Raw genomic sequence first — 23,239 nt, 5'->3', positions numbered from 1 at the left:
ACTGAGCGACTGAACTGAACTGAACTGAATTATTCAAATAGTGTGAAAATCTGGACATTTGTATACCTTGACTGAAGAACCAGCCTTCTATATTTGAAAAGAAAGTCTTCCCCCATCAGACATCCTATTTTGTGAAACAGACCCTAAACAGTAAGATAAGAAAGAACACCCATCATTTCTGCTAGATCAATTATAACAGCACTAGAAATTAGTCTAATGGCAGATCAGCCAAAGAGCATTGTTGTTTGGAGCACAGCTTCCTCCTATAAGGATATTTTTAAAGGAACTATGATTATATGCAGCTTCCCTGGTGGCTCAGTTGGTAAAGAATCTGTCTGCAATGCTGAAGACCCAGGTTCAATCTCTGGGTTGAGAAGATCCCCTGGAAAAGGAAATGGCAGCCCACTGCAGTATTCTTGCCTGGGGAAATGCCATGAACAGAGGAGCCTGGTGGGCTACATCCATGTGGTCACAAGAGTCTGACACGACTTAGTGACACCACCATGATTATCCACACACACACATATGCAAACACACACACTGAGTTAGAACATTATTCTCTAATCACTTAACATAACACAATCCAATAACTTAGAGACCCTAGAAAAAGAGATAAACATAATAATATCCACAAATCTTTTTTCCTTTCTCTCATCAGCTGTCATGAGCAAACTTCTGGCAAGGGCTGAATTGCCATCAATTCATAGTGACAAATGACTAAAATGCCAGTCTTCTGTGTTGTTGAATGGAGGAAAATACATATGCTTTAGATCCCAGACATGCAGATGGCACATTTGAAAGTGTTGGGAAAATTTAGGAACCTGGTTTATATCCTTGCCAGAGAATCAGAGCAGCCTACATTCCTAGGGAAGCTACCAGAAACCGTGTATTTTTTTTTTTTCTCAAAATACAACTTTGGATTGTAAAGAAAAAACTGTTGCCTGTCATTCCAGTTCTACTAGGATGAAGCCATTAGTCACTGCACTCGCCTGACAGTGCACCCTGAGGGGAGCTAGTATGGAGAAAAACAGGAAGCATTCTGCGCTTTGAATATACTGATCTCTAGATAGTTAAAATACTTACCCAAGGAAAATTCTCAGTGACCCCAAGATTCCTGAATCTTCCCATACGTAGAAAAGCACTAAAATCATTAACTTGACTTGTTTGTTCTTTGGGATTAGCAATAATCTTTTTATGCTTAATTATATGTTTTTCCCAGAAAAAATATCATCTATATCCTGACTCCTCTCTCACATCTTCAGAGAAATTTCTCAGAGCTATCTGAGAGCCTGTGTCCTGAGATACAATCCTCAGTAAGGTGCGTGAGAGCATAAGTTGTGTCTGGCTCTTTGCAACCCTGTGGACCACAGCCTGCTCCTCTGTGCATGGGACTCTCCAGGCAAGAACACTGGAGTGGGTTGCCATGCCCTCCTCCAGGGGATCTTCCCAACTCAGGAATTGAACCTGAGTCTCTTCTGTCTCCTGCATTGGTAGGCAGGTTCTCTACCACTGAATAAAACTTAATTCACAACTTTTACATCATGTGTTTTTATTTCAGCCAACAGAATCTAACCATAAAGGTTTTTTTTAAAGTACTTTGTTGATAAATCTGTATCATAAAACATAGAAGAAATTGCTTTATCTTTTAAACTATTTAATGTCTTCAGACCTTAGGAAACTACCTTAATTCCAATGCTTTTTTTTTTTTTTTCTTTTTGGCTGGTCTGCACAGTTTATAGGATCTTAGTTCCCAGACAAGGGATGGAACCCGTGCCCCCTGCAGTGGAAACTGCCAAGTCTTAACCACTGGACCACCAGGAAAGTCCCTTAGTTTCGATTCTTGGATCTAGCAATCAAGTAATCCTGGGCAAGTTACTCATGTATCAGAGTTTCTCCTTCCACATCAGGGACAATACCTATCAGAGTTGTTTTGAGAAAAGAAAATGTAAATAAAAGCGCTGAGGCACACAGTAGGTGCTTCACAGACATGGCAGCTACTCCTGCAACTGAACGGTAGTCCAAGTCAGTGTCCCCCAGCCCCCTCCTCCAGCGCCTTTCCGCAGGCCGACCGAAGAGCATGCGTGGTGGGAAGGAACACCAAAGGAAAGACAGAAGCTCTTTGTTAATAGCTAAGCAAAGTCCCTAACATAAATTCTGTTAATAGCAGGCCTGGAGAAGGGCTTAGGCCTAATGGTAGAGAGTGCACTTCCTGCTGCTTTCCCCAAAGGGTAAAGTACACACACACACACGCGCTCCTGACCTTCGCCTTTAGTCTGGGGCTTGGGCAGGAACTCCTACAGCTGGAAGTCATAGAGGAAGGTGAGCTCAAGCACGGAACCCCACCTGCTAGGAAAATCTGCCTCAGTGGGATGTGAGGCTCATGCTCGGATTGGTCCTCCTCTTCCCAGGGATGTCTGATGCTCCAACACCGGCCAGGGTGGGGATGGGAGTCTAGGTAAGGGGAGAAGAGCTCTATCCTCGTGGTCCCTCTGACCATTAGCCACTTCTGATGGCTTCAAAGCCCCTGGGTTCTCAGTATAATCTGTGTCCTAGTGGGTGTATCAGAATGATTTGGCAACAGGATGTGTTAAGTGTTTGCAAATGGAAATAATCAGTACACTTGTTTCCAAGGTTGAGCCTTGTTTTATAAACACAAAAACTGTGGCAGAGTTCTCCCTCCGTTCCTCAAGGAGAGGACCAAGAGCATTTGGGGATAGCTGAGGCTCGGTTGTATGAGATCCCACACTTGGCAGCATTTGGCATCCCTCATCCTCGGACACTAAATGCCATCTGTGACTCCCATGATCCATGACCACCATAAATGGCCCCCATGTGGCTCCAAATGTCCCTGCCAGGGAGCCCCACACCTGACTGAGAGTCTCTGGCTGATGGTCAGATGTCTTGCTGGTAACAGTTAATCAATAGTTGTCATTCCTTCTTTCCACCCATAAATTTGATATTTGCTGTTGTTGTTTAGTCCCTAAGTCCTGTCCAACTCTGGGACCCCATGGACTGTAGCCCGCTAGGCTTCTCTGTCCGTGGGATTTCCCAGGCAAGAATTCTGGAATGGGTTGCCACTTCCTCCTCCAGGGGATCTTCCCGACCTAGGGATCAAACCTGTGTCTCCTGCATTGGCAGGCAGATTCTTTACCTCTGAGCCACCAGGGAAGCCCCCATAAATTTGTGATTAAACAGGCCGAATGGTTTTATAGTATTTGTCCATGTGTCAGAGAGATACGTAATAGTGTCACATACTTAGGTCAAATAAGGCACTTACTGTAGTGCTGAGCAAATTGTGAGCACTCAAAAATTAGCTACAATTTTCAGCTTTTTTATTATGATATATTAGTTAAAAGGGAAATCAAAACAAGCAATATTTTATACCATTTTGAACTTTAATTTCACCTGAGCGTATAGTACCTCTTCCAATTCTTATATTAGCCCTCTGATCTCCTTAAGACTCAATTTCTTTACCTATGAGTAGGAATGATAGTATTGATACTATGAGCTGGGTATGAGGCTTAAATGCGACAGTGTTTGTGAAGTATTGGTGAGTGATAGCAAGTAACAGGGGACTTCCCAGCTGGCTCAGTGGTAAAGAACCTGCCTGCCAATGCAGGAGATGTGGGTTCAATCCCTGGGTCAGAAAGATCCCCTGGAGAAGGAAATGGCAACCCACTCCAGTATTCTCACCTACAAAATCCTATGGACAGAGGAGCCTGGCAGGCTACAATCCATGGGGGTCAAAAAAGAGTCCAACACATCTTAGCAACTAAATAGCAGCAGCAGCGACTAAATTAAGAAAAAAACTTTGGGGGGTTATTTTAACAGATTGATGAAGAAAATTGGGGGTGGGGAACAGAGGAGGGAGATCTCAGATATCTTCTCAAATCACTGTGTAATCTAATTCCAAACATTACGGGCATACTGGGCTTCCCTGACGCCTCAGCGGATATAAGAATCTGCTTATGCAGGAGACATGGGTTCAATCCCTGGGTGGGGAAGATTCCCTGGAGGAGGAAATGGCAACCCACTCCAGTATTCTTGCCTGGAGAATCCTTTGGATAGAGAAGGCTGGCAGGCTACAGTCCATAGGGTCGCGAAGAGTCAGACACGACTGTAGCAACTAACACACACATACACACAGAGTACATTCTATTCACCTGGGAGTCTTGTCAAAATGCAACAGGTTGGGGGGGAAGGGGCCCTGAGATTCTGCATCTAAGACGCTCCCAGGAAGAGACTTTAGAAACTGGACAGATCTGGGTTTTCACCTATCATGCAGGAAGAAAGGTACTCTGTTCCTTCAAACTTTAGTGTCTTTATCTGTAAGATAAAACTGCCAACTACTCCGTATTTACTGTGTACGGATTAAATGAGCTATAGCTCATGTAAAATACTCAGCACATATATGTAGCAGAGCCTGTGTTCTTTGCTTAACATGTGTGTGTATGTGTGTGTGCGCTCCTTCAGCCGTGTCTATTTGCGACCCCATGACTGTATTCCACCAGGCTCCTCTGTTCATGAGATTCTCCAGGTAAGAATACTGGAGTGGGTTGCCATGCCCTTCTCCAGGGTATCTTCCCCACCCAGGGATCAAATCCATGACTCTTGCATCTCCTGCATTGGCAGACAGATTCTTTACCACTAGCACCAACTGGGAAGCCTCTGTATGCTTAATAACTGATAGCTATTATTACATCAAGCAATCTAGGCTGTTTCCAGATTGTCTAAAATCTTTTTACTATACAAAATGGAATCCTCTGCCAGAAACACTTTGGCTGGAAAGTTTACTCATGAGATTGAAAAGATGTCTACTTCTCCTTCGCATTTTTATCATTATCTTAATACTTGGGTTAAGGACAGTCAGACAAACTTTTGAAAAGCAACAATATTGAGGGACCGAACATACTTATAAAGGAAAATGATCACTTTTAATTTGATCTAAAATACCTACCTCAGGAATTCCCTGGCAGTCCAGTGGTCAGGACTTGGCGCTTTCACTGCCAAGGGCGAGGGTTCAAACCCTAGACGGGGAACTCAGATCTCACAGGCTATTGGCATAGCCAAAAATACAAAATAAAATATCTGTCTCAAACTGAAATTAATTTTTTAAAAAATGACTTAAGTGGATTAAAGTGCCAATTTTTTTCCCCCAAAAAAACCTAGCCCTTTAAATCTACATGAAAATATACAGTGTAATTAGCTCGTAACAATAAATTCACTAGGCCAGATGGTTTCTATTTGGTGCAGGCATGCATTCTCTGAGTAATGGGCCCCAGGAAAGCAATCTCCACCCCACGCTTCCTGTGGTTGAGACTTATAGGGGCCAGTGTGCATCCCAGTGCCTGAATTTCCTAACATTATTAAGCAAGCTAATAAGGGCTCACTTGGTCATCACATTTGTTCCAGATCTGAAGTTCTAAGCGTACAGCAGTAAGAGGTGTATATATTCAAGCAGAACTAGCCAGAAACACAGATCAGGAGAACTCACACGTTCTTGATGTTAACGAAGGCCATGCTGGTCACACCAACCAGCACCACTTACTTTTTCAGATGAGTGAACAAGAAAAGGATTGAAAAACTGTGGCCCTAGAATTTTGTTTGGCTTGGTTTGTTGTTCTAAAATCATGCCTTTGTAATCACATCTAATGAAAGCCTCTGAGGGAGTTGAGAGGTTGGAATTTTTCCTTGCTTGCCTTCCTGTCCCGTCACAAAAGAGGAAGTTAATCATCAGGCAATGAATTCCCAGGTGGCTCAGTGGTAAAAAAAATCTGCCTGCCAGCAGGAGATGTGGGTTCAATCCCTCGGTCGGAGGATTGCCTGGTGGAGGAAATAGCAACCCACTCCAGTATTCCTGCCTGGGAAATCCCATGGACAAAGGAGCCTGGTGGGGGCTACAGTTCATGGGGTTGAAAAAGAGTTGGACACAACTTAGCAACTAAACAACAGCAAGAAGAGATAGGTCACCCCTTTGAGACACGTAATTAGTAGAGTGAATGATCTCAGGATGTTCAGGAAAGGAAATCACAGAGGAGGATCTGGTTGTTCTGGCATCATTACACACGAGTATGTGAGAGGGATCAGAAAATCAACTGCTGAATCGGGCCATGGTCATTTTAGCAGAATAGTTTCCCTAGCATGACTGAGTTGGAAGTTTTATGACTATCATATAGAGAATTATTCTCCTATGTGGAGGTGCAGAAAGATTAACACACCTGCCCTGTTAGGAGGGTCGACTCAGACCAGGAGTGGAGAATTCCTTGCCAACGATAACTGAAGTGGAGAATAGGATCCAGTTTCCATCTTTCTTTGAAGATGGGAATCACTTATGCATGACTGACTATATGTTCAGGAGGAAAAGCTGGAAATACACGAGAGGATGATAGTTGATGTATGAGTAGGAGGTAGGGTTTCTCCAACGGCTCAGCGGATTAAGAATCTGCCTGTAATGCAGGAGACACAGGAGACGTGGGTTCAATCCCAAGGTGGAGAAGATCTCCTAAAGGAGGAAATGGCAACCCACTCCAGTAATTTTGCCTGGAAAATTCCATGGACAAAGGAGCCTGGTGGGCTACAGTCCATGGAGTCACAAAGAGTCAGACACAATTGAGTACATGGCACAAAGCAAGCAGGGTAGGAGATAAGAGGTCATAGGATCCAGAACATGAGTGGAGGGTGCACACCTTCTGTTGTGAAATGAGAAGGAAATACGAATGAGTATGAATATCCTAACCTTGTACACACAGGAGTAGAGTGTTTACATTTCTTTGGGTGTCTATATTTGGCTGGAAAGTTAGATCTGAGACTGCAGGGCAAGGAGCTAAAGGGTAGGATGACAGGATTGACTGAGTTTTTTTGCTTTTTGTGTGTGTGTTCTGTTGTGTCCAACTCTTTGCAACCCCATGGACTGTAGCCCGCCAGACTCCTCTGTCCAGGGCAAGAGTACTGGAGTGGGTTGCCATTTCCTTCTCCAGGGAGGACTGACTTCGTGGCTGATTGGTTTAATATCAGCCTATAACAATTTTTGGATACTATGCGGTGGGGCGGCGGGGGGGACTGTTGAGGGAGTTGGGAGTTCTGGGTTGTTGTTTATTTTGGCCACACAGCATTGCTTGTAGGATCTCAGTTCTCTGACCAGGGATTGTACCCGGGCCACTGCAGTGAAAACCCAAAATCCTAACAACTAAGCCACCAGGGAATTCCCAGGATGATACAGTTTGTAATCCACAGATTTCTTCACAGAGGGAATGAAACGACCTTAAATATAAAGGAACAGGAGATTTTCTGGGCAATTTTTGAAGCTAGCTCTTCGGAAGGTAAAATTTCAGTCTGAAGTTTTGCTGGAAGGGAGGAAAAAAAAAAGGTGGGCTTAAACCTAGGGAGAGGGTATATGCAGTCCCAAACCAGAGGCATAGATCTTGTTCCTCCAGGGTTCAAACATTGGTGAAATGACAGAACAACTCCTTCTGACTTCTGGTCTGTTATCTTTTTATTATATTTGTTTCCTGACAGCCTCTGTTGCAAACACCCTCTCTGCCCATGGAAGGAAATTCAGAAGCCAAGGTCATTCCCTGAAGCATTTGTCCCAACAACCTTTCTGAATTATACACCGGCTCTCCAATGTTACTAATCAGACATTTAAAAATCCTTTAGAGACAGAAGAGGCTGTTGGGTCTCATGGCAGAGTGACCTTGACTTTCAGTTCAACAAATGCCAGGACATAAACAGTACACAGAGCAGATTTAACAAGTATATCCAGAAACTCATGAGCTAGGCATGACTGTGAAGATAGAGTCATTTTCAAGGTCACGGTTTCAACACAGAAAAAACGAATTCAATTAAACAGATTCCAAGTCTAGTTACTGTTATTGGTCCCCATTCTCTGGAACAGGCTGAGCACGCTGTAAATTATTCAGGTATTTTGATGAGTTATTCCCGTTGCCATAATGAGATTCTGCCTGCCGTGCCACGTCCAGATCATGCTCCATTTATTACTATAATAGAGCACTCCCACCCTGGTTAAGGCCCCCTGTCCCTGGAGAGATTTTTCTGTCTGTAGATAAAAATCCATCTAGAAACCTGGGTCCCTCCCTGCGTGTTCAGTCTCGCCGAGCCTGTTGATGGCATTATCCATTTCTACCACAGGGTGGCGCCCGCGGACCCCGAAAGGCGCTGCGCAGGGGTACTGCGGAACCCCAGCCTCCACTAACTCGAACGTGGGGATGTCAGGGCGCCCCCCGCCCATATCAGCAAGAAGAAAACTGCTATCCAAAGAAGGTAAGGGACCTGACGCCAGCCACACTGCTACTCTGGTGAAGACAGGATCAAAGTCCATGTTTCCACGCTGTCAATCCCAAATTCATCCCCAGTGGTTTTCAAACCAAAACAACCTCTCCTCTCTGGATGTTTCTTCTAATCCTTCAGAGGGGACCCAGCCACCAACCCTTGGCTACCTAGCACAAAGCACACCTGAGCCCTCCAGGTGCTGTCCTAAGAGTATTACATGTACTAACTCATCCTAACCTTCACAGCAGTCCTACAGAGCAGAAAAGAGTGTTTAGGGACTTCCCTGGTGGTCCGGTGGTTTAGATGGCTTTCCAGTACAGGGGGTGAGGGTTTTGTTTGATCCCTGCTCTGGTGAACTAAAGTCCCACATGCCACAGAGTGTGGCCAAAACTTTTTTAAAATAAATAAAAGACCAAAATTGTTAAAATGGTACATTTTAATGTTACATATATTTTACAATTAAAAAAATCAAAAGAGCCATCAAGCTCAATACTTAATAAATAACTATAAGGTTTTCTTAAATATATCTTCCTAATAATAGATAAAATTTGCAAACTTTCTTAAATAAATGCAATATATATCTCCAAGATGGGATATTAGTAAAAAGAACAGCTTGGGTAACAGCTTTCCAAACCAAAGTTGGAAAGAAGTCATTAAAAATAAAATCCAACTTAAACATCTAAGGAAGAGAGGCAGAGAAGTAGGATAGTTCTCACAAAGAACAGGGAAGGAAGGGATGTTTTATTTCACACACAAGTCAATCAGAACAGAAACAGTAACTTAAAAGTCTGTCCCTTGGACTTCCCTGATAGTCCAGTGGTTAAGACATCACCTTCCAATACAGGGGGTGTGTGTTCAATCCCTGATCGGGCAGCTAATATCCCACATGCCTCCTGGCCAAAAAACCAAAACATTAAACAAAAACACAGAAGCAATAACGTAACAAATTCAATGAAGACTTTAAAAATGGTCCACATAAAAAAAAATCTTAGAAAAGAAGTCTATCCCTACACTTCTGCTCTTGCACAGAGGGGATATTTAATTTTGAGTGTCACATTGAAAGATAAAGAATTTTGAACATTAAAACTGCTATTGTTATTCTCTTTTTGATTGAATAATCTCCTGCTGGAAAACTTCAAAAATATTTCCCCAGATAATACAGCTGGAATTTCTCATGCATTCGTTCCCAGGTGCTCCCACAGAAGATTTAGCAGGGGCCGCTGGTGCCCCCAGGACCCCCTGTGTCTCTCCCCGCCCTCCAGGCTGCCTGGTTATTGGGCTGGGGACACCTTCTTGCCAGTGGAAGGTAGCAGGGTGACACGTTTTCTTTCCTGGGTAGAGCAGGTGAGAGCCAGCAGGCCTTCTCCGTGTGTTTCCCTGTCCTGCCGAGTTCCCACGTGACAGAGTTCACAAGACGCGGGAATCCTGGATCCCAAGATGCTTCGTGTAGATGGGTGTGAGCAGCCTGCCTGGTACCTTCTGCTAGAAAAAAAGAAACAGAAAAAACTTTCATTTTTTTCAGCCACTGAGATTTGTTACCATCACATAGCCACACTTCTACTGACTGATAGAGATGATAAGGTGGAACTCTTTATCTTTCCTACTCTTCAGTTCACCTCTGACCACTTTTTAGAACTCCAACATAGCTGTCATGATATACTAAGAAACGCTAGAGGGCACAATGGCATTGCGGGAAACTTGGATCCATACTGTAAATGAAGTAAGGTGTGGGATCTTGCAAAAATTAATGCAACAGAAAAATAGGTTGTGGAAAAATCACTAGCTTTGGAAACAACTGTTTTCTTTGCCGGCCTCTTAGCCACATGTCACAATCTGCAAATCACTTTATTAAAAGAAAACTTTCAACACTTCAACACAAAATTAGTAAATTCCAAAAACACGAGAAGCCTATATACTTTTCCAAATAGGAAAAACTAATGGGAATGGCCTCAGTGTAAGAGACACATTTGTCTTCCATCTGTGTTTTGTTTCTGCCTTCGGATGTGCCCGTCTGCCAGCACTGTTAGGCCATGGAATCCGGACGTATTGTAAACCGGCAGCTTGAGAAAGCTCAGGTTTCTAAAGTCTCCTTGTTATGAGAGGTGACCAGATGCTGCAAACATCAAGCTGTGACAGGAAGCTCCCCTCCCACCCCAATGTCATCCTGCGTGCTGAGCAGACTTCCTTTTCCCGTTTCCTTTTTCCCCTCTTTTTTTTTTTCTTCAAAGTCTGCTGCCAAAACTGCCTTCCTCTCCTGCTGTTCTGATGACATCACCCCCTTCCCTAACTTGCCCTTAGTCTCCGGGTCCCAGTTTGCCTTCATTTCCTTGGGCAGCCTTTGGGCTGCCTCTACATGCAGTAAGTCTCCTACACGCGAACCTTCAAGTTTCGAACTTTCAAAGATGCGAGCGAGGGTTCCATCAGCATCAGACGGGAGCGACATTAGAGCTCGCCCTCGGTCTCCTGTTGCTGATGATCCTTCAGCTCTGCCATCTCCACCTCCTCTCCCTCCTCCAGGCAGTGTGTCTTCTTGCCTGTTTACTCAATGTCAACCTCTGAATGCCAGGCGTAGTATAGTACAACAAGGTACTGTACTGTAAAATTCAAAGTATTCTCTTTATTTTTTGTGTTGCTTTTTTAAATATGATTTGTGTGCCAAGTGTTATAAACCTATTACAGGGTAGTACTACATAGTTGGTCGTGTTGGCTGAGTACCTAGGCTCATTCTGTTAGACTTAAATGAACACGATCTCAGAACAGAACTGGTCTGTACATAAGGGACTTTACTGCATTTTTGCCCTGCTGCCTGCTGCTTCTCAGCACTGCCACACGGGGCTGTCATTCTTGATGTCCCAGTGCCGAGGCATCCTTTTTCACTTCTAACAAAGTATTCCTAGGTCTCTTCCAAATGAGCTTCATGTATACATTCGTTGCTCAAGCACATATTTAGCACCGTCCGCGTGCATGGCATGGTTCTGGATACTGTAAGAGGACATCCAAAAGTGAAAGACACGGTCCTCAAACTGGAAACGACCAGGTAGCCATTTGTGCTGGGGCTTTGGGAAACCAACCTGAGGGATGAAATAGTAGGAGAAAAGTACGCAGTGATACCAAATAACTACACCATCAGAGTTGCAGATGTGGGGTCATTCTAATTATTTTATCATCTTGTCAAAATTATCATTTCAACAAAAAATGACTTGAGTCTTAAGTTGGTGTTAAGGATATAATCCTTATACCAAATTACAAAAACTATTATCTCCATTGCATACCATGCTCTTTACTAAAAAAAAAAAAAAAAAAAAGAATTTAAAAAAAATTTTCCCACCTGTCCTGTGGTTAAGACTTCCTGCTTCCAATTCAGAGGGCATGGGTTTGAACCCTGGTCAGGGAACTAAGATCCCACAGGCCTCATGGCCAAAAAACCAAAACATAAAACAAGCAGCATTGTAACAAATTCAATAAAGACTTTAAAAATGATCCACATTTTTTAAAAAATCCTAAAAGAAAAAAATCTGTTTGCTATGTCTCCATTTGCATGGAAAATTCAATGGACAGAGGAGCCTGGCAGGCTACAGTCCTTGGGATTGCAGAGTTGGACACAACTTGGTGACTAAACAACAGTAACAAATATGCTCATATATTTGTTTCATTTTTTAAAAGATGCTGGTTACCATCCACTAAATTGATTTTCCTACTCACTAAGGAACTGCAAACTACAGTATGAAAAGCTTTGCTCTAATAAATTCCCTTCAATTTACAATGGAAAAACTGAAGTGTTAAGAACTTGGGAAACTGACTTAAGTAGCTATGAAACATGATACATCACATTAATAGGATGATGGGTAAAAATCATATGATCCTCTCCACGTATGCAGAAAAAGCATTTGACAAAACTCAACACCCTTTCATGATCAAAGCTCTTAAGAAACTGAATATAGAAGCGACATAGCTCACATAACATAGACTATATCTAAGAAACTCATAGCTAACACACTCACTTGTGAAACTCGGAAAGCTTTTCCTATAAAATCAGGAATGAGACAGAAGTGCCTACTCTCACAACTCCTATTCAACATAGTAGAAAAGTTCTAGTCAGAACAACCAGGCAAGAAAAAGAGATAAATGCAATCCCAGTAGAAAGAAGAGAACAGTGGCACAACTCACTATCCACTGGGGGTGGGGGGGGTGGAAGAAAAAGAAAATTGCTACTTCCTGTCCTACAACATCAAACATATTCAAATGGTCTAAATTTTTCGTGTACTTTTTATTTTGTATTGAGGTTATCCCGTTAACAATGTTCTGATCGTTTCAAGTGAACAGCAAAGGGGCTCAGCCATACATATACATGTATCCATTCTCCCCCAAACTCCCCTCCCTTCCAGGCTGCCATATAACACTGAGCAGAGTTCCCTGTGCTGTACAGCGGGCAAATGGATGAACTTTTTTAATGCAAAAGAAAATCACAAAAATACTAGGGAAAAGTATATAAATAATTTTAGGATCGGAAAGGAGATTTTTTAAGACTGGTGATTTAAAAGAAGGGACTTCCCTGGTGGTACAGTGGATAAGAACCTGCCCGCCAGTACAGGGGACATGGATTGGATCCCAGGTCCGGGAAGGTTGCACGTGCCTCAGAGCAGCTGGAGCCCGTGCGCCGCAACTGCTGAGCACATGCGCTGCGACCCACGACGTCTGCGCTCTGGAGCCCACGCGCCACAAGCGAAGCCACCAATGAGAAGCCGGGCAGCACCAGGAAGGGTAATCCTCGCTCACAGCGACTAGAGATGCAAAGACCATGCAGCAACGAAGGCCGGTGCAGCCAAAATAAATCCATAATTTTTTAATTAAAAAAAAAAATGAAGATACCAAGAAGGAAGAGATTGATAAATTGACTAAAACAGTTCTCAGTTTCTCTGTACTAAAAGAAAACCCACAAATCAAGTTAAGCGGCACGTGAAAACTTGGGGGAAATGTTGCCATCATTTATGAAAAGTATCTCAAAATAGAACAGTTAAAAATTAGTAAAGACAGTCACACCTAAACGCAAAGTTGCTAAAAGACAGATCACAAAATTAGAAATATGAATAGCCAATAAATTTGCAGGAAATCTTGAAGAAAATTTTCTTTCTCCAAATGGATAGTCAGATGTCCCAATATCCTACTCTTCCCATTGGAAGTTACATAATAGCTTTTACTTCCTTCAGTTCAGGTCAGTTCAGTTCAGTCGCTCAGTCGTGTCTGACTCTTTGCGACCCCCATGAACCACAGCCCACCAGGCCTCCCTGTCCATCACCAACTCCCAGAGTTCACTCAATTTCATGTCCATAGGGTCGGTGATGCCATCCAGCCATCTCATTCTCTGTCGTACCCTTCTCCTCCCGCCCCCAATCCTTCCCAGCATCAGAGTCTTTTCCAGTGAGTCAACTCGTCGCATGAGTTGGCCAGAGTATTGGAGTTTCAGCTTTAGCATCAGTCCCTCCAATGAACACCCAGGATTGATCTCCCTTAGAATGGACTGGTTGGATCTCCTTGCAGTATAAGGGACTCTCAAGAGTCTTCTCCAACACCACAGTTCAAAAGCATCCATTCTTCGGCGCTCAGCTTTCTTCACAGTCCAACTCTTACATCCATACATGACCACTGGAAAAACCATAGCCTTGACTAGACGGACCTTGGTTGGCAAAGTAATGTCTCTGCTTTTTAATATACTATCTAGGTTGGTCATAACTTTCCTTCCAAGGAGCAAGCGTCTTTTAATTTCATGGCTGCAATCAGCATGCATTTTATACTTTTTGCTTTGATCTAGTCTATGTAGCATAAATGGTGCTGGATGTGCTGACTAACTTTATTGTGATGTTTCACAATGTATACAGGCATCAAAATCATCACACTGTACATCTTGAACTTACACAATTTTTACTGTTGGATATTAGCTGCTCAGTTGTGTCTGATTCTTTGCCACCCCATGGATTGTAACCCGCCAGGCTCCTCTGTCCACGGGATTCTCCAGGCAAGACTACTGGAGTGGGTAGCCATTCCCTTCTCTAGGGGATCTTTCTGACCCAGGGATTGAACCCAGGTCTCCCCTATTGCACAATGTTACCTGTTATACCTCAGCAAAGTTGGGGGAAAAGGACATAAAGGTTCCAAACGGGCATAAAAATCTAAAACCAGGATTTTCTTTTACATAATTTCAGTTCAGTTCAGTTCAGTCACTCAGTCGTGTCCGACTCTCCGCGACCCCATGAATCACAGCACGCCAGGCCTCCCTGTCCATCACCAACTCCCGGAGTTCACTCAAACTCATGTCCACAGAGTTGGTGATGCCATCCAGCCATCTCATTCTCCATCGTCCCCTTCTCCCGCCCCCAACCTTTTACATACCATAAAATTCACCCTTTAAAGTGAACAATTCAATGGTTTTTAGTATATTCACAAAGTTGTGCAAACATTACCACTATCACATTCCAGAATATTTTCTTCACCCTAAAAGAAATTCCATACCCACTAGCAATTGGACAAGAATTGATATTTATTCCCAGTCCAAACATCTTCCCACTGTCATAGCTTTCTATGGATTTTCAAACTGATTACCTTAAGGTAAGTAAAGCTTCTTAAGTGTTTATACATACTTCTAAATGACCAAATTTATCAAATCCTTGCTAGGACTTTACATAATTATGTGCTGTTTATCATCTCAGGGTTTTATATAAATTTCTGTATTCTCTGACTTTTTTGTTTTGCTTTTTAATTTCTACCAGATTCTTGAGGGTATGTAACAAACACTCAGGAACAAATCCTATGTACATGTACACTAAACAGACTCAGGAAATGCTTTGTTCTTTGGATGTATAGCTCATCATCTCAAAGGAAATGAGACTGGTGATTTTTAAAGAGAATATGTGAGACTTGGAGACTTTTACAAAAGGAGGAATTATTTTTTTTCTGTTTCAAGGTTTTCAAATAAAATCCACAACTAGACAATAGATCCTTAAGAGGGCGAAGGAGAATCTAAATATTTTCCTGAACAGAAGTTCAAATAAATTTTAAAAGAGCTTCACTCTAATATAAACAAAATTTCCAGTCTGGTTTTCAAAACATCCATTACTTAGTCTCCAACTCTGCTTCTACTTAAACTTGTTGGAATTCATTTTACATAAAATGAACATGAACGCCAATTCTCTATTTTATGCCAAAATTACCAGGTGTCCGAAAAAAAAAATCTCTACTTTGAAGTTAGTCACATTTGGAATTTTTAAATAGCATCCTCTAAAGTATGAATCATTGTACATGATTCTTCAGTACACGGTTGTTGATTCTTTAGTAAACATGGTTTCAAGTATTCAGAAGCACAGGGGCCCACAGAAATTAATGACCAGAACTCAGTGCTCAAAAATTTGAAATAGCTGTACATTAGTCCACTGTGTGTGTGTGTGTTCAGTTGTATCTGACTCTTTGAAGCCCAATGGACCATAGCCCACCAGGCTTCTCTGTCAGTGGAATTTTCCAGGCAAGAATACTGGAGTGGGGTGACATTTCTTACAGCAGGGTATCTTCCTGATCCAGGGATCGAACGCGCACCTCTTGCATCTCCTGTGTTGGCAGGTAGATTCTTTACACTAGTGCCACCTGAGAAGCCCTAGTCCACTATAAATAAATAAAAATGATGATGATGACAATACAGCTAAAAGAACATTTTTAAAAATAGTGGTTAGCTCTTTTGAACAAAACAAAATCTCTTTAAAAAATTAAGTTAGCTATAAACATTAATTTTATTAGTCTCTAATGAAAATGTCCAAAACTATGTATTTTAACATTAAATTTGTAGTACAGTAATTCCTTTTTCTGTGAAAAAAAATCCACATAACATCTTTGAAACTCTTAATATTTAGGTTTGTTGAATTCCAATACAAAGACAGTATCCTGCCACTGATTTTTCCAGTTCTTCAAGTTAATAAAATCATAAGATCTCTTTTAATACAACATAAACTGAAATATACAGAATTTGTTAGGAGATATCCTATAAATGTTTTATGAATGAATGAATAAGCTGATTTTTAAAAGAGTCAACAACCTTACCTAGTTTGGGTTCTTAGCCATGATTTTTTAAAATTTATTTATTTTTAATTGGAGGATAATTGCTTTACAATATTGTATTGGTTTCTGCCATATATCAACATGAATGAGCCACAGGTATACATTTGTCCCTTCTTTCTTGAACCTGTGTTTTTGTTCTGTTGTGCTTGTATCTTTTTTGTGTGGGAGGGGCGGTTTATGACCTATTTACTGACTGTGAGCACTGAGTTAAGTTGACTTGGAAGGTTTAACTACAGTTACTTAACCTTAGCAGATTAAAATGTAAGCCTTAATGTTGATTTAACATAGATCCTTTGTATTTGACAAGGTAAATTATATATGCCATACATACAGTCATTTTTCAGATATTTGGTTCTTCAGTTGAAGACCGTGGTTTGAGGGAGATGTCATTGGAAGACTGCCTTGATAGATGCCAAATACTAATCTCCAGAAAGTTATACTTAATTCATACGTTCTTTCTGAATTGAATTCATTCTTTTAAGGCTAATCTCATACATCTTTTTAAGTTTGCTTCCAACTCATTCTTAGGGATGTAAGATTACCCAATAAAAAATTTCCTATGAATTTGTAGAATCCCACATATTTTTTTATAAGTGGCTTTCATATGACAGCAAAGGCAGGATTAGAAACAGAATATGAAGATATAAAATGGAGTGAAAGGGTTAGCTGCTCAGTTGTGTCCAACTCTTTGAGACACCATGGACTGTAGGCCACCAGGCTCCTCTGTCCATGGGATTCTCCAGGCAAGAATACTGGAGTGAGTTGCCATTCCCTTTCCAGGGGATCTTCCTGACCCAGGGATTGAACCTGGATCTCCTGCATTGCAGGCAGACTCTTTACTGTCTGAGCCACCAGGGAAGCACAGAATCCCACATTTTTAAAAAAAATCTTTTTTTTTTTTTTTTGTTTATTTATTTTTTTGGTCACACTGAGCAGCTTCTGGGATCATAGTTCCCTGACCAGGTATTGAACCCAGGCACACGTCAATGCAAGTGCTGGGTCCTAGCCAATGATCTGCCAGGGAAGTCCCAGAATCCCACATTTTTTATTTGCATTTCCTAATTATAAAGGCAGTTTACCAATTTTAATTATTTTAGAATTTGGAGAAATAAATGCAGTTTTACATAGTCATTGAAATAACACTGAAAAAAAAAGTTCTTTTCTGCAATCCCAGTGACTTTCTGTAGAACCAGCTTTGGAGCATTTCCTCTTATTAGCTGTGTGTTGTTTAACTTCTCCAAGCTGGAGGGATCCAATCTTCAAATGGGAATAATACTGCCAACCTCCAGAGTGTTTATGAGGATTCATTGAAAGATGCAGGTAATCCTAGTATCTGTACTGTCGGTCGCATTAATTCATTCACAGGACATTTCATCAAAACATAGATGTTACATTAAGTACTTGCTGTGTACCTTATTCCCTTAAGGGGCTTCCCTGGTGGCTCAGATGGTAAAGAATCTGCCTGCAATGCAGGAGACACTGGTTCAACTCCTGGGTGGGAAAGATCCCCTGGAGAAGAGAATGGAAACGCACTCCAGTATTCTTGCCTGGAGAATTCCATGGGCAGAGGCGCTTGTCAGGCTACAGTCCATGGGGTCGCAAGGTGTCAGACACGACTGAGCAACTAACACTTATTCCCTTAGAAGGAAGAGCTATTTCAAGTACTGAAAAGCCCTTTTCATATACAAGTAAAAGAAGTATAAATACACGTTGCTAAAAGATTAAAAATGCATTATGTTTACATCACATAATAAGATCTTGTCTGATTTTAGTTGCTCACAGATGTAAAAAATAATGATCTATACCACTGAAAATATGAAAAGAAGGCCTAGCTTAAAGAAATATTAAAACAGGTTTTCAAAAACACAGATTTATTCTAAACGTATTTTTAACCAGACCACAAAGTTAGCTTGCAAAATATTTAAAAATAAAAAGTTCCCTGATTCCAATCCTTTATGTTTTATGATCTGATGTCAGTTAATTCAAGAGATAAGAGCCTGACTGACTTGCAGTTTCTTTTCTAAATCTTTGATGTAGGTAAACATTCTAACTTCTTTGCCTCCAAGCAAAGTTATGTTCTACTTTCTATAACCCATTTGTAAAAGATTTCCAGGAAGTAGCAATCTGGTAGCAATTTTAGTTGGGGATTTAAACTCACTGTCAGAGACACTGACTTATTCTGACCACACATAGACTTAATGTATCAGGTCAACCACTGGGTAATGGCTACAGGAATTGCAAATATAGATCCTGGGAGGAAATTACAAGCCTATAGGGCAGAGCTAGCAAATGGGCTTGGGCATCTAATGTCAATTTCAGGTGTCTGCTGCCTGAATTGCTGTGTTGAGAAGTCTTTTGAGGATGGAGGTGGTATTCTACAATAGGGGTCACCAAGGAGGAGAAGGGGACGACAGAGGATGAGATGGTTGGGTGGCATTACCGACTCGATGGACATGGGTTTGGGTGGACTCCGGGAGTTGGTGATGGACAGGGAGGCCTGACGTGCTGTGGTTCATGGGGTCGCAAAGAGTAGGACACGACTGAGCGACTGAACTGAACTGAACCCCCAGGATCTGATGCCTAATGATCTGAGATGGAGCTAGAGTAATAATAATAGAAATAAAGTGCACAATAAATGTAACGCCCTTGAATCATCCCGAGACCATCCCCTTCCACCTGGGTCTGTGGAAAAACTGTCTTCCACAAAACTGGTCTGGTGCCCAAAGGGCTGGGGACCACTTGTCTAGAAGAAAAGGTATGTATGTGCTTCTGTGCTGCAATCTAAAAGCAGTGACTCCCCGAGGCAGCCAGAGGTGGGGCTGATTGGCCAGCTGTGTTCCCCTCTTGGGGTCTTACATGTAGATTCCTCAGAAAACTGGAAATAGAACTGCCATATGATCCAGCGATCGCACTCCTGGGCATACATACCGAGGAAACCAGAATTGAAAGAAACACATGTACTCCAATGTTCATTGCAGCACTGTTTATAATAGCCAGGACATGGAAGCAACCTAGATGTCCATCTGCAGATGAATGGATAAGAAAGCTTTGGTACATATACATAATGGAGTATTTCTCAGCCATCAAAAAGAATGCATTTGAATCAGTTTTAATGAGGTGGATGAAATTGGAGCCAATTATACAGAGTGAAGTAAGCCAGAAAGAAGAACATCAATACTGTATATTAACGCATATATATGGAATTTAGAAAAATGGTAACCTGAACCCTGTATAAGAGACTGCAAAAGAGACATAGGCATTTAGAACAGTCTTTGGGACTCTGTGGGAGAGGGTGAAGGTGGAATGATTGGGGAGAATGGAATTGTAGCATGTATATTATCATAAGTGACCAGTCCAGGTTCGACGCATACATTTTCCTCTGTTCATTTCTTTGCATTTGTGCTTTTTTAATAAAATTCTTTTTTAGAAATAAAAAAAAAAAAAACATGTGGCTCAAAGCAAGTAGTTACCATTGGGGTCCTACAAGCTCTTATCTGCATACAGGCTTCTCACTGTGCATCTGTTCTCTCTCTGAAAACCATTGTCTACTGCTCCTGGCTCCCCTGCCCCAACCCCTGGAGACTCACCTACTGCCACTGGACCCTCGACTCCACCACCCCACCAGGAATAACCTGAGTCACCTTTGTGTCACTTCCTCCAAATTCCAAATTTCAAGCTAGAGCCTGACAGTTGGGGTACTCAGACCAAAGGGCTCCACATCGGCTATTGGCAGAGGAGAGGACCTTGGGTTCCACAGACACCTTCAAAAGGTATCCACTGCAGTCTGTGTGTCCGCTGTACTCTGTGAGGTGGAGGGCATGTGAGAATATGCCAAGTGCCATCCAGCTTCGAAACTGCTATCACAGGACAGAGTAAGGAGTCAAGTTGAGGATAGGAAAGTTTGAAGGTATGCCTAATGCCTAAGGCTAGATTACCTGGAGAAGGAAGTGGCAACCCACTCCAGTGTTCTTACCTGGAGAATCCCAGGGACCAGGGAGCCTGGTGGGCTGTGTCTGTGGGGTCGCACAGAGTCGGACACGACTGAAGCGACTTAGCAGCAGCAGCAGCAGATTACCTAGGAACCTCAACCATAACCTCAGACTTCCCAACTCTCAACCTGGTTCCTCACTCTGTCCTGTAATAGCAGTTTTGAAGCTGGTTGGCTTGAAACTCAAACTTAACATTAGAAAAAGTAAGATCATGGCATCTGATACCATCACTTCATGGGAAATAGAAGGGAAGAAATGCAAACAGTGGCAGATTTTATTTTCCTGGGCTCCAAAATCACTGCAGACTGTGACTGCAGCCATGAAACCAAAAGATGCTTGCTCCTTGGAAGAAAAGCTATTACAATCCTAGACAGCGTATTAAAAAGCAGAGACATCACTTTGCCAACAAAGATCTGTATAGTCAAAGCTATGGCTTTTCCAGTAGTCATTATGGATGTGAGAGTTGGACCATAAAAGGCTGAGCCCCAAAGAATTGATGCTTTTGAACTGTGGTGATGGTGAAGACTCTTGAGAGTTCCTTGGACTGCAAGGAGATCAAAAGAGGCAATCCTAAAGAAAATAAACCTTGAATATTCATTGAAAGGACTGATGCTAAAGCTGAAGCTCCAATACTTTGGCCACCTGATGCAAAGAGCTTACTCTTAGGCTCCTTGGAAAAGACCCTGATGCTGGGAAGGATGGAAGGCAAAAGGAGAAGTGGGTGACTGAGGATGAGATGGTTAGATAGCATCACTGACTCAATGAACATTAATTTGAACAAACTCTGGGAGATAATGGAGGACACAGGGGCCCAACAATCTGTAGTTCATGGGATTGCAAAGAATCAGACACAACTTAGTGACAGAAAAACAACAATATCTAGAAACAGGCAGGGACTTCCCTGGTGGTCCAGTGATTAAGACTCCACACTTCCCCTGCAGGGGGCACTGGTTCAATCCCTGGTTGGGGAAGTAAAATCTCACATGGCATTTCGTACAGCCAAATAAAATATCTAGAAATAGGCAAAGTGGTGCAGGGTTAGGGGTGGGGGTAAGATTGCTGATGCTGGCTGTGTACATGTAACAGGCCTGGGACCAAAATGCAGAACTAGGAAGAACTGATGTCACAGAAATAAACCAGGATGACCCTAGAATAGATTCCAATAGCAGAGACTAGATTTCCAAAAAATAGTCCTGGAGCTGGGGAGGCGTGCCAGGCACAGAATGGAAATCTAAGATCATAGGCCAGGTGGTCAAGAAATTAGACACTGGACAGAGCAACACAACAGGGCAAAAAGATGGGTTGGAATTGCTGAAGCTCATGTAAGACTGCCATTTCTTATGTCTGTTCATTGTAGGAGATGTCCTTACACATCCAATGAATTGCCCAGTTAAGCACCAGTCTATAAAGCAACGAAGGTATCAGAAATGGATGGGTTATGGCACCTCTCCACGGAGCTTGGCACAATGAGCCTAATATTCAAGGATGAATAATTTCCTTTTGCCTGATTTTCCAAATCTTTGCTTAGAGGGCTCCTCATGTTCGCCCTAATTGGCCAGGTGGAGGAGGCAAGGCTGGGGCACTGAAGATAACCCGAGGCACCGAGTGGCCCTAAGGAGCACCAAGCTGTGGGCAGGCACTTCAAGTCTGGCGGAAGGCATTTTTGGGTAGGGGGTGGTAGTGAGGATAAAGAGCAGAGACCGGTGCATGCACCCCCTGTAGGAATACAAGCCTCTCTAGTTACCAGCAAGAGAAGATTATCATCACAGACTGAGTGATGGAGGCAGCAGCAGCAGATGATTGATGGCAGGCAGGAGAGGTTTATTCCAAACACAACCATGTCCTGGCAGAATCAGGCGTTCCAGGGTGAGAGGGTGTGGCCCTACCTAAACTCCAAATGTACTGTAAACTGTACATCAGTCAAGTAATATTAATAAAATTAAATTTTGCATTTCACTTTTTCACTCATTTATATCAAGCTTTCCCCTTTGTCCAACACTCACCCAGGGACCCCATGATTTGGGCTCCTTATGACTCCTGAACCCTTAACCCATAAAGGTTAATGCATAGCAGATCTCCCTGCCCTGTGGGAGGCTGTGCTTCTTCATTTGTCCTTTTCACAAATGAACAGAAATCACTTGAAAGCAACTTCTATTAAACCAAACCCAGTGAGACTTGAGGTTCTTTGTCCTGTTTGTTTTTCGTGTTTTTTTGTGTGTATTTATTTTTAGCTGCACTGGGTCCTCATTGCTATGTGCAGGATTTCTCTAGTTGTAGGAGCTTCCCGTGTGGCTCAGCTGTTCAAGAATCCGCCTGCAATGCAGGAGACCTAGGTTCAATCCTTAGGTCTGATCTTCCTCGGTCAGGAAGATCCCCTGGAGAAGGGAAAGGCTACCCACTCCAGTATTCTGGCCTGGAGAATTCCATGGACTGTATAGTCCAGGGGGCCACAAAGAGTCTACAGGACTGAGCGACTTTCACTTTCAGGCAGCAGGACCTACTCTTCCTTACAGGTGCAGTCTTCTCTCTGCAGTGGCTTCTCTTAGCGCAGCTCATGGGCCCTCGGGCTCAGCAGTTGTGGTGCTCAGGCTTAGTTGCTCCACAGCATGTGGGAGTTTTCCTGGAGCAGGGACTGAACCCGGGTCCCCTGCATAGGCAGTTGGATTCTTAACCCCTGGACCACCAAAAAAGTCCTGTCCCATTTGTTTTAAATATGCCTAGAAATAAATAAGCCACTGAGTTTAAGGTTGAAAAGTTTGCAAGAATATTTACAGACTGAAGCTTGATGTTAAGATGAATATTCCAAAAGAAAAAACAGGGAATGAGGTTCAAAAAAATAAAAATAATGGTTAAGAGAAGAA

The sequence above is a fragment of the Moschus berezovskii genome, chromosome 28, assembly GCF_049115385.1.
Source record: "Moschus berezovskii isolate FMDL1 chromosome 28, NW_MosBer_1.0, whole genome shotgun sequence".
Lineage (NCBI taxonomy): Eukaryota > Metazoa > Chordata > Mammalia > Artiodactyla > Moschidae > Moschus > Moschus berezovskii.
This window is presented reverse-complemented; position numbering follows the sequence as displayed.